At 46.7% G+C, this 12,660-nt stretch overlaps 1 protein-coding gene across 8 annotated transcripts in view; it reads left to right on the top strand.

Annotated features, from left to right (window-relative positions):
• The window catches only part of GRB10 (growth factor receptor bound protein 10), a 196,274-nt gene that overhangs the window by 18,707 nt on the left and 164,907 nt on the right, over positions 1–12,660 (top strand). For 4 of the 8 annotated variants that reach the window (XM_087432924.1, XM_087432529.1, XM_087432667.1 and 1 more), the window contains exon 2: positions 11,805–11,948. The exons of 2 other annotated variants lie outside the window; for them this stretch is intronic. The gene's annotated coding sequence lies outside the window, so the exon portion shown is untranslated. Of the gene's footprint in view, positions 1–6,943; positions 7,041–11,804; positions 11,949–12,660 lie in introns of those variants that run through there. 2 more of the 8 variants (XM_087432582.1, XM_087433028.1) reach the window with 2 other exon arrangements.

Below are 12,660 nucleotides of genomic sequence, written 5' to 3'. Positions count from 1 at the left end.
TATATTTAGAAGAATCTTCTACAGAACACTGAAGCTTGAATTGGTTGTTATGGAGATCTTGAGATCATAGTCTTGCTGTTGCTGTGGTGGAATAATGGAGAGATGTCTACATTTTCCCAAATAACTCCAGAATTGCTTGGACAAGATATTGTGCTGCTGTTTGGGAAAGAGGAGAACAAGAACTTGACTGGGTGGTGGTGAATTTCTTACTCTGCCAGGCACTGAATTTGCCAGGATTGCATTTGATCCTCAGGACAACCCTGCAAGGGAGGGAGAGAGGTAGTCTTCTTTCTATTAAATGAGGAATTGGGAGCCCCCTCACAGTCAAATGCCTTGTTCAGGGCCAAGTGGGCATAGTGGAAGAGTAGGAACTATACTCGCAGGTCTTTGGACCCCAAGTCCAGCATTCTGTGTGCCCCTGAGTGCCACCATAGGAGGAAGAAAGAAGGGGGAAGGGAGAGGCAATGTGTTTCCACCAAAAGCCCACCAACTCGAATGAATGGGGACATATGTAATAAGAGGAAGGACCTATCTGAGGATATTGCTTCTTCACTCTCAGGGTTTGTGAATATTAAAGGAAAGTGTAAGTAAATTCATTTCACAGTGCCTGGCACACAGTAGATCTTCAACAAACATTTCATTCTCTTTCCCTGGGGATTTTTTCAGGAAACATTCTGTGTTCTTGACAGTCCTCAGATTCTTGGATTCAGAATGGTCTAGAAGCTGTGAAGTTTGGAAATGTAGGTAATGTTATTTTGCTCTGTATTGTATAATATCAGTTTACCTTTGTTTCCAGACTGAGTGGTCATTTTGTAGTTTTGAGTGTTGCGGCAAAGGCCTTGGGTTTTGAGTCGCCTTTTAGGGGCGGGGAACTGATCTTGTACCATGACTCTCACAATTTCACGTCGTCTTTATTTCCAAAATGTTTGAGCTCATTGGGGGTGGTAATGGCGGTGAAGGAGGTCATCTGAATTGGTCTGCATCCCCATCACACCCTCACTTAGGTCTGGTACTTCAGTACCAGGTTTTGGGGCACATGTATGCCGTTTGAGTTCATTTGACTTTTTCACAACCTCTCAGGGTCCATTTGGCTTCCCAAAGGTGAAGACTGTAAGTTCAGTGCACTAGTGTCTTTCTTCTACCCTTAACGGGGTACTGACTCCTTATGGATAGAAATAACTGGTATATTATAAAGGTCCTTGCTCCATTTAGAGGAGTAAATCTCACGTTCTCAGGTCAGAAATAGATCTTCTTTCTCCTCGTTAAGCGTGTGCTCAGACCGAGAGTGGTAATCCTGCAGTGGGCGAGAGTGGGGCGTTGTCTGGAAGCTCCGAGGAGGCTGGCGAGACACAGTCGCCCTCTGTCCCCCCCAGTGCGTTCCGCATGGGCTGCGGGGCTCTGGTCTCCTACGCCCAAGTTTAAATAGAAGGAAACAAGCAGCTGGGATCAGCATTAATTGAGTTTGGGCCCTGGTTTCACACAGGGGAGGGGGCAGATGGTGATGCTCTGGCATCTATGAGTGTTGGGAGCCCCAAGGGGGCCGTCTGTCCTGCAGGCTGTTCTTCACCCAGTGCTGGAGCTAGAACTCTGCTAGAAAACTGGAAGTACTGGACATGTGACATTTTCCCTCTGACTCGCTCCGTTTGTGTGTCTTATTCAGGAGGCAGGGGAAGAATGTTCTAAACGACTTAGAGCTGTGCATCTTGCCAGAATCAGCATGCAGGACAAGCCTTTGGGGAGCACAGCTGAGTCACTCTTCAAGGGTAATGACCCTCTGGGATCCCCTGCTCAGAGCTGCCCTCTGGAGTGGAATGCCTTCCTTGTTGATTCTGGCCAGTGACATTTATTTACGTGGCCACGTCTCGGGTGAAAAGTTCTGAAACTCAGTATCACTTTTAAGAAAACAGTGGATGGGGAAGGACGGAAAGGTGCAGCGAGGGGCAGGAGGGTCTATTCTATGCTAGTCTCTCCGTCAGGTCTTCATCCCTGCTGGGCTCATGTCCATGAACAAGGCATGACCAGTCCTGTCAGGTCCCGTCATGGTGGGCTAGTAGGTGCACCTTGATGAGACCGTGTAAGAACTGTTCCTCAGGCCCCAAGGGATACTTTGGGGGCTAAGCCGTACCTGTTCCTTGGCCGAGGGCTGCAGGGTCAGCGTGAGGGAACTGTTTCATGGGGGCTGCCACACTGTGACTTTCCCGTGGAACTGGTGGACGTGGGACCCAGAAGACCATAGGGGGCTCTGCATGCCTGACCAGAACATTCTGCTTCCTGGGGAGAGTCCCTGATGCCTCTGTGTCCCGAGCAGGTGACCATGTGGCCAGAGGAGAGCCTGTTCATGGAGGAGTGGGTGACTAAGGGAGTCTGGGCCAGGGTGAGGGTCCTTTACATTTTGAGGTAAATGAATTACAAATGAATTCTTCTTTTCCTTCTTGAGCAGTTTAGTGCTGGGGTTAGAGGGTCAGTATGTCTGCCCTTGTCTTAGTCGGCTTGGGACTGCTGTAACACAGTACCACAGACTGGGGGCTTAGACAATGAACATTCACTTCTCACAGTTCTAGGGGCTGAGAAATCTAAGATCAAGGTGCCGGCAGATTCAGAGTCTGGTGAGGGCTCTTTTCCTGGTTTGCAGATGGCTGCCTTCTCCCTTTGTCCTCACATGGCAGAGCGAGTGCGCTAGCTCTCTGGTCTCTTCTTATAAGGGCACTAATCCCGTTAGGGGGACCCCATTCTCATGACCTTGTCTGATAACCTACTTACCTCCCAAAGGCTCCCTAATCCCACCACATTGGGAGTTTGACTTCAACATATGAATTTGGGGGGACACAATCATGCAGTCCATAACAACCTTTCGTATCTCCTATACCCTTCTATCCCGTTCTTTCAGGATTTGCTTTGTCGCTTTTGGAACTGGAGGATCAGCAGCTGGGCTGGGCAGCCTGGTGCTCCCACACCGACGGGGCAGTGCTGTTGTCTGGCCATGCAGGGTCTGAACTGGCTTGGCCAGCGGGGACTTAGGAAGCGGCTGAAAGGGCTGAGCAGTGGATGAAGAGGACTAGAAACACAGAGATAATTAGAAGTCATTAAAGATTCATACTGCTAGATTTTATAAAAGTAATAAAAGTAGATTAAATTGTTAAATATAGTAGTTTTTGATATGCCTGTACTCTGGTCGGCTTTCAGTCTTGTCAGACCTGCCTACTGTACAATAATAATGCATTTCAGAGCCACTGGTCATCAGTGTCCGACCATTCCTGCTTTGGGTACACCGTACGTCTCCCTTGTCCTTGCTAAAATCTTGATTTCTGGAGCAGAGGGACCAGTTTTCCTTATGTATGCTTTAATATTTTTTCCGAAAACGTAGAACCCACAGTAGTTACTTATTGCGTATATTGAATGGTACAGAGAAAGAAAAGATGATTATCTTTAAAATATAAAGTCCTGAAGGTGGGGGGATATTGGACTTTGGGGTGCACCGCATGACTTGGCAGATTTTGATAACGGGCCGTTTTCAGAGTGGCGATAAAGCATCCAAACAAGATGGACTCCATTTCCCGTAGGTTTACTCAGTGAAGAGGGGCGGATTCTCAGCCAGCTGTTGGCCATGCCTTCCTCACTCAAAACTGTTGCTGCCTGAGAATTCAATTAAATTGTGTACTTTTTCCACAAGCAATGTAGTGTCTTCACTCACTTTCTAATAATAATAAAACTTTCTGAATAATAAAATGATCTTATTATTTTTTTAACCTCCTAAGGGAAGAAAGGAAATGCAAAAGAAAGGAAGAAAAATAAAATAAGACAAGTCCTTCCGCATTTCTAGAATCTGCCTGTCCAGAACACCCTCTGCGTGGTTCTGTTCATGTGACTTAAGCAGTTAATGGCCTCATTGTTTTAGGTATAGAGCAGTGATTTCTCTGGAATTCCTAGAAAGGGGGGAGAGCCAGGCACTAGGGCAGAGGGAGGGAAACAGTGCTTGAGAATCTCAAGGGACTCAGCGTGGAGGTTTTAGGGAGAGGGTGGGAAGGGAGGAGAAGCAAACAGGACCACTGGTCTGAAACTTGACTGAAGCGCTTCTTACTGGAGAGAGAAATTCTCAAAATCACATGAGTAATTCATGCTCCTTCTTGTAAACATTCAAACCGAGAAGGCTGTAGAGAGTCCAGTTCCCACTCTCGCTCTCTCTGTTCCTTCTGGTGGCCCTCCCTGCAGGTCAGTGTTCGGATTCTTCTTGGACTTTTTATGCTTGGAATACACGGGTGCACACATGCACGTTTCTCAGTTTCCTTTTACACAAACATCGCCTTACTTCTTAGCTCTTTTTCTCGTTTATCTCAGTTGCTGACATCTGTCAAGCGCGACCTTCTGCCAGTTCTTTGAGAAGTGCTTTATGGGAATTGTATCATTTAATCCTTGCATGAGGTTGGGACTGTACATTTTCACTTCAGTTGAGGAAACTGAGGCACAGGGAGGCAGGCTGCTCCTTGGGGCTGAGCCAGGCAGTCGCTTCCACACGGCCTCCTGCAGACCAGACACCCATTTCCACGGGGGCTCTTTCTGCTGGCCGCCTACCAGTCTGGAGAATTGCTGTGCTGTGATGTGGTTACCAGGCTCCCGTTGGGGCATTTTCTCGTGTGTTCAGCAAAGATTGAGGCTCTTGGTCCCTTGCTGAGAGCTGAGAATACAGCAGCGTCAGGGACAGATATGGTTCCAGGCTGCGGAGTGCCTTCTTGGTGGGGACACAGACGCACACCAAGTCAGCAGCCACATACACCTGGATGTGTCTGCAGGACCAGAGGAGTCCCAGGGCGGTGGAGCAGGGGCTGGAGGGGCCTGGACAGGGTGGGCGGGGGCCTGCCTGCCCTGAGGGGCCATAGAGAGGGGAGGTGGAATGAAGGTGGAGGCCTCCAGGTAGAGGGCACAGAACATACAAAGGCCATGAGGGAGAGGAGTGTCCGAGGACCTAGAGGAGGCCGGTGGGTGAGGTGAATCCCAGGTGGCTCCCCAGGAACCTGGAGGGGAGGCAGGGCCCCTGGGTCCGGCCTGGCGGTTGTTGGTGAGCTTGGGGTGCATCCAAAGGCCGATGCCAGCCTGAGCAGGCGGGATGCAGCGGGGGCAGGGAGCTTGTTCCAGGTCAGGGTTGCGGGGCATGGCCTGGTAGCCCGCTGCCAGCCTAGGAGCAGGTGGGATGCAGCGGGGGCGGGGAGCTTGTTCCAGGTCAGGGGGTGGTGGTGGCCTGGTTGGCAGCAGAGATGGAAGGCAGTGGATGGATTTCAGGTGCTTCTGCAGCCAGCACTGACTGGGCTGGATTACAGGGGAGGGGGTGTGAGAGAAAGGGAGGGTGGAGGAGTCGTGGGCTCTGCCATGTGCAGTTGGTGGGTGCCGCTGCTGTGAACTGGAGTGAGGGAGAGGGGAGATTTGGGCGGGCGCAGTGGGGTTGCTTCCAGTTTTCCCGTGTTATAGAGTGTGGCAGTGAAGGACCTGTGTGTATGTGTGTGTGTACGCATGTGTATGAGTGTATGTGTGTGAGAATAAGTTATGAGAAGTAGGATTCCTGCACGTAAGACTGAAGTTTGGGAGATGCTGCCCCGAGCCTGTTCTGGGTCCCCCGCCTATGGCTTAGGAGAGCCCTGCTGTTCCCAGGCCAGCCCCAGCTCTTGGTGGTCGTCCCAGTCCTTTTAATTTTCAGCAATCTGATGGGTCAAAAATTATAGTTCATTTTTGCTATTATAATTTATATTTCCATGGTTACTAGTGAAGTTGAGTGTGTTTCACGTGTATTTTGCAAATTGTTTGCTTCTGCCCTCTCCCATTTTTACATTGGGCTGCTTATCCTATCTCTTATTTTAATAAACGAGAGATTTACTAAATGCAGATTGCTGCGTAGTGCTCCTAATATTTTCTCCCAAGGTTTTTTGCTTGTCTTTTGATTTTGTATAGAGGGCCTTTTGCTGTAAAGGAGTTGGTTTTTCCTTCATGGCTTCAGGTTAAGAGTCTTGCTTAGGAAGATCTTCCTCACCCAGATTTTGTAACATTCTTCCATATTTTCTCTTAGTATGTTTTGTAATGTTCAAATCGCTAATCTACCAGGAAGGGCGGGAGGTGAGGATCCGACTACATCTTACTGAGCACCAATAGCCAGTGATCCTGGATCTTATTTTTCATTCTATGTTGTCATGCATTCACCTCCATCCAGAAGCTCTTATTGTGATCTGTAGCCTCCTGTGTCTGTCCTGTGCCTGTCGATCAGCCAGGCGGGGCCTGGCACACTGGGGTGTTCACTGGGATTGTATCGCACTCCTCCATTAACTGTGGAGGAGTGGCATTGTGGGGTGAGGGCTTCCCTTCCCAGAAAGTGGTGTTTCTACCTTCGTGACTTCTTTCAGATTTCTTTCAGGTTCCTCACCAAAAGTTTTTGTTGTCTTCAAAGGATCTTTCATATATTTTTTAAGTAGATTATTTTTGTTGTTTCTGTGAATATAACCATTTTACCGTTAGACTTTCTGTCTTGGTGCTGGTGAACAGAAAGACTGAGGATGTGTGGATGTGTGGGTGGCTCTGGCATCGAGACCTTGCTAAATGTTCACGTTAGCTCAAACCATTTTTCAGCTGATGGTCCTGCATTTCATCTGTAAGTAACACAGACTTGTTAGCTTTTCCTAGCCGACATTTACACCTCACATCTGTTTCTCATCTCTCTGTACTGTCTGGGACCTCCAGAACAGCTGTGGCTAATACTGTAATCGTGGGCTTCCTGGCCTTAATTTTAGTGGGAAGGTTATTGGTGCTTCTACGTTATATAGGCCACTTGCCTGCCGGAAGTTTCTGGTAGATGCTTTTTATCGAGTTAAGAGAGTTCCTTATTTTACGCCTCATCACTAACATCTTAATTACTGGCAAGCAGGGAATTTTTTTCCCCCATTATCCTCTGTGCTTTGAATTTCAGGCCTTTACTTTTGGATATATTTTTCTGTAAATGAAAATGGTGAAATCTGCTCCAGACAATGTGATTGAAAGAACAAAAGTGAAGAGAAACCTTACAAGTAAGTGCAAGTTTCCTATTCTCTTTTCTTATCATACAAAGGTATTTTATTAACAAAATAATAAAGTAGGTGGGCTGACTTCAAACATCCCTTGGTTTGAATCTCGAATCTCTTTATTACCTGTGTGACCCTGGCAGGTACTTATTGCCTCCGAGTCTTGGTTTCTTCATCCATAAAATGGCATAATAATTCTGCCTCAAAGAATTGACAATATTTAATTGTTCTTAATTAAGAACCACTGATCTTTGCGTGTTATATTTTCTCATTGTGCATTTGCTCCTTTTAGCTTCATCTTCAAAAACCTCTTACATGAAGAGCATTTGGTGAGATGTCTGACATATAATAGTCAATCAAGGGTGGCTATCATTGCCATCTCTGTAGTCATCACTGTTGTCACCTTCATCTTGGGTGGCATCATTGTGAGAGTCAGGAAAGGCGGGAAGCCCTGGGATTCCAGCCCCATGGGTCCTGTGAGCCAGGTTGTGGAAGCTTGACGATATGGATGCGCTCTCAGGATAGTTCGTGTAGCGCGGTGCTGCAGTGAACATACGTTCGATTGGTAAACCCAGCTCTTCTGATGAACAATGGCATGTGTTTCTGTGCTGGTACCACACTATTTTAATTACTTTTCTTTATAATATTTTACTGTGTGATGAGAGTAGTTCTCGCTTAATGCTCTACTATTGACAGTCTTACTATTTACTTAATTTGTCAGTTTTTCAGTTTTAATGAGGTTGATACTGCATTTCATTTACAAAAACTAATTTTAATTTTTAAATTACTGACTTTTAAGGGAATCAAAATCTTTTTGATGTTTAATCTTCCCATTTAGGAACTTAGCATGTTTCCATTCATCCAGGTCTTTTATGTCTCTCAAGGAAGTGTGGTGATATTCTTTTATTTATATAGGGCTCTTCTTAGTACTGAGCTAAATTGTGCATGTGTGTATATCAGCTATAGAGAGTGGGGAAATTTCCATCTGTTTTCTGGTCAGTTACTGTGTCTGTGCAGGGGGTTATCCTGTCCCTCACTGCTCTGCTGCCTTTAGACTAGTTTTAGAGAGAAGTGTTCTGCCTCATTTGAGTAGGTGGTCCCTCAGTCTTGTTGCATTTCCGATCTGTGTGGCCTTCCACAGGTTTCCTTTGGATAACCCATCTTTGAGCTTGCTTGGCGGCTTCTGGAAGTCTCATGGTGAGGACTGGTAGGATGGTTGGTTCTGCTTGACCGTGGAATTGAGAACCAGGTGGGATCTGGGCGCATTAATACGTTTTAGTTGAGTTTTGTCGGTTTCCGTGATGGCTGCCAGTTAGGAAGCTCTTTCTGGGATGTGAGCACTCTGTGCCGGGCCACGCTCACCATCTCTGTGGTGCCCCTATCTCAGGCACCGTCCTGAGTGCCTGCTAGTGGGCAGACCACTGAGGGAGGGGCCTTCCTGGGCTTGGGCCAAAAGGTCCCTGCTGAGTTGTTGCTGAACGTTTCCTGTGTGTTTGGTGGTTTGAAGGTATGGTGTTGGCGTTTGGGTGGGAATGTTCCTATGTTTTAACTTCCTTCTGCTGCCAGCTTCCTTTGTCTTCATGCTCTGTCATCTCTACCAGGAAAGTGACTATGGCATTGCCGGAAGGGCAGATCTTCTCTTCAGGAGCACCTGATAAAAGTAATGTGAAGTGTGGCATTTCAGCTTTAACTGTCGATTCTCTTTTAAGTTGTCTATGGGTTCTGGCAATTGCGTTCTGAAATTTTATAATTACTTTTTAAAACTTTGCCTTTTTTTTAATTCCATTTCATTCACATATTTCTAAATTTGTCTTCATAAGCATCTTTTTGCTCTGTGAAGACAGAGTGGTCTCTGATATCAATACAGTGTTGAATTTAATTTTTTTAAGTTAAGGGTATTCTGTTCCCTTTTGAGAAGGCCTAGACTTCATTCCAGAGCTGTTTGGCTGAATAGGCTGAGTATCCTCGTCATTAAAGTTGGGATTTGTTGAGTGTCTAAATATTCACTGTTATTACTCTAAATATTTAGTGTGAGAAAGCTAGACAGAAGGAAAACTTTATATTAACTCAGGAATTTTGGGGAGATATCAAAGATACACAGAAATCAAGAGGTCCTTTGTTTCTGAAATATTTTGGAAGTAAGTTAAGACACTTATTTTTCACCCAAGTTCATATATTCTTGAAGATCTCAAGTTTACCTTGTGTCTGACTATAAAACTGCATGAGAAGCACTATCTTGACTGATGGGCGGATGGTGCCGAGAGCATTCCATTTACTCTGTAGGTGTGAGGGCAGTGGCCAGATCAGTGCAAGAAGCGTGTTGGTCTGTGCCGGGTGTATTGGTGGTGCCAGCTGTGGGTGCCAGATGGGGCCATTGTAAACAACGCCTGGAGGTTTGTTTGCAGCACGCTCTCTCATGTCTATTGATGGGTTCTGCTGTTATTGAGGAGGTACTGTATCTAACTTTTCAGTTCATCATGTTCAAAAATCATATTGTCTTTGTTTTGTCTACTGTAAAGTTCAGTATCCACTTTATTGAAAACAGACAAAAACGAGCCAGCCCTGATGACCTAGTAGTTAAAGTTCGGCGCTCTCACTGCTTTGGTGGCCCAGGTTCGTTTCTCGGTCGCAGAACCATACCATTCATCTGTCAGTTGCCATGCTGTGGTGGCGGCTCACACAGAAGAACTAGAAAGACTTAACAACTAAGATATATGACCATGCCCTGGGGGGCTTTGGGGAGGGAAAAAAAAAAGAGGAAGATGGGTAACAGATGTTAGCTCAGCACAAATCCTTCCCTGCAAAAAAAAATAGACAAAAATGGTTGAAGTGGTGACCAGCTTGACTGACAACTATATGTCATTTTTCTTTAATTATAGTTTAATTTTGCTCATTATAAAAAGCAAACTTCCCAAGCATGTGTTGTAAATTTGAAGGCATATGCATAAAAGATGCATTTGGAAGTAGTCCTGGGGCATTTGGATCAGAAGCCAGGAAAAGAATAGGTTCTCTGGAAAAGATGGGGAACCTCTCAGCATAAGAGGAGTAGAAGTGATTCACAGGTCCGTGCTGTCGTTATGTGACTTGAGTCCATTCCCGACATCTGGCCCGTTAGCGTTGCAAAGACCTTCATACTTGTTTGACCATTCAGCTTTTTTCTTTAAACTTGTGGTCAACTTAGCTACTAGAATTTAGAGATATTCCACTCGACATAATCATTATAATACTTTTTAGACTTACAAATTCTTTGAGAGGGTGAAAGCAGGTACCCTTAATAAAATGCCTTTGCATATACAGATGATGTTCAGTTTTGAGGAGTCAAATCATCAGGATCATGTATCTCCCCTCTTGATCCTAAAAAGATCAGCATCCGTCTAAACATCAGCAGGCTTTACAGCTTGCAGGTGGCTCATGTGTTTAGCATCTAACGTGTCATAGATATTAGTAACTCGTATTTAACGTTTACTGTATGGTGCATCCTAAGTCTTTACATGCATTAGCTCATTTCATCCTCATAAAAACCCTTAAGGGAGATACTATTTTCATGTTACTTTTGGAGCTGGGGACATTGAAGCTCGGTGAGTTCAGCAGTTTGCCCAGACGTCACCCACTAAGACGAGGTGGCGTCAGGAGACAGCAAGGCTCTCTGGCTCTCGTGCCTGATTCTTAGCCATAGTGCCCAGTGGGACCCTATCCATTGGTTTTCTGAGTTCTAGGCCCATGACTTCTTTCGTGTCAGGTCAGAGGCGTGGCAGGCTTTACTTCCACCTTTGGGTGATCAGGAAAGGTTAGTTTATGACTGCTTCATTGAGTGATCTGTTCTCCACCCAAGGACACCCACATCGCAGGCAGCAGACCAGCTCAAACACGTAAAAGCAACAGTGATAAAGACTTTCCTCGACTGAGCGCTTGCTCTGTGCTGATCTCCCTCTTAAGTCATTGTGTGTGTTTCCTTTAGACATATGAAGATTCGGTATCATTCCAGTGCAATATATTAAAATCCTCAGGACGGTGGGCTTTTTCCCCACTGCCCTGCCTAGGAGCCAGGGTCCAGGAACACCAGGGAGTTGCCCAGCTAACTACAAAGTCACCTCTAGCAGGACAAGGATTTGTGTTGGTCCCCACCCTCTCCTCCATGCCTAGAACAGCAGCTTGGGCCCTCAGTAAATGTGAGTTGGATTAATGAATCAGATGAAATAGCCAGGATTTGTACTGCAGGTCAGCCTGCTTCTGCCTGCCTCCCGTGGAACACACATGCACCGTGTGAAGAACATCATTCTGTGCTCAGCCCTTGGGGCTGGTCCCTGGTTCCGGATGGAGGAAGGTCCCTGGGGGGTGGGGTGAGGTTTGCAGCCTGGGAGGACCCTGTGAAGGATGTGGGCTTTAGCCTGGGCTCAAAGCATGAATTATAGGTAAACTTTGGCCGTGCAAGAGGGCAAAGGTCTGTGTATTCCATACCCCGCCTGCCTTGGGGGCCCTTGCTCTTCAGGTGAAGGCAGGCTTGCAGGCAGTGACCTGGGAGGCCAAGGCCACTTCCCGTTGCTCCTCTGGGCTCTAGCATTTGTCCCTGCTGTCAGTTGACATGATAACTAGAAACCTACTTCTTGTGGACTTCTTTCTTGTTCTATTCTTCAAAGAGTCTTTTAAATTATCTCCTTGAAAATAAAATTCATTATGTCTGTTTTAAAAATTTTAGTCCTGGGTGCAGAGCATAAAATTCACGTTTGTACAAGTTCAGCTTGTTGAGTGACGGCCTCTTTGACTTTTCAGCTTTGGAGTTGAGCACGATGCTGAGCTGAAGGTGGGAGCTCTGGGGAGTGGTGTCTCCGTGACTGGCAGCTGGTTCTTATCTGGGTCCTCCCAGTCAAGCTAGGCAGCTGCCGAACAGACGGAGCCCGAGCAAGCCCTGGACAGGTAAGTTCTGTTTGGTTTTCACTAGCAGATCATGTCTTTCTTTACAGAAGAATTGTCTGTTAAATATTGATTAAGGTGAGATCAATAAATGCCTGTCATTGCAGGCAGAGGCATAACAATAGGTCCTTTATTCCAGTGTTCCTGCAGAGAGTCTCTCGCTGTATCTCTGTGTTCTCTCTCCCTCCCTGTATTCACTCATTGAGCTGAGGTGGGAGGGGATGGAGAGACCATGCTGGGCTTGATCCAGGCTCTGCAGACCACCCTCCATGCTGACTGCCTGCTCACCCTCTCCAGTCCCCCTTTGCTTTCCGTTAACTTGGGGTCATAATCTGCCTCCTGGGTTATTCTGAGAATAGCATAGTGAGCTCTTAAAAGCTGGCAGCTGTTTTTGGAGATGGGTCAGAACAGAGTAGGGGAGGCGAGTCTCGACTCTGGCCCTGTCTTCCAACATGGTGAGTGCCAGTCCACCCCACCCTTGGCACTGAGATTAGGGTACACATAAATAGCGAAGGTCTGGGGCAGGGGTTAGGGTTGCTTCACCTGAGGTGGACCTTGCTGGGAATGGACCTTCCCTTTCATCCTGCTCGGCCTGGGGTGTGGCATTCTTACCATGCTATCAGTGGGTCTGAGATATTAGTTGGAGGACTGAGGTTAGAACAGTCTTCAGCAGATGTGCCTGCTGGAGCCTTTGCCTCCAGGGAGGGTGGGGAAG

Source organism: Ceratotherium simum, chromosome 1 (assembly GCF_057802395.1).
Source record: "Ceratotherium simum simum isolate JZ-2026a chromosome 1, ASM5780239v1, whole genome shotgun sequence".
Classification (NCBI taxonomy): Eukaryota; Metazoa; Chordata; class Mammalia; order Perissodactyla; family Rhinocerotidae; genus Ceratotherium; species Ceratotherium simum.
Note: the sequence above shows the minus strand (reverse complement) of the source record. Positions and strands in the feature narration are given on the sequence as shown.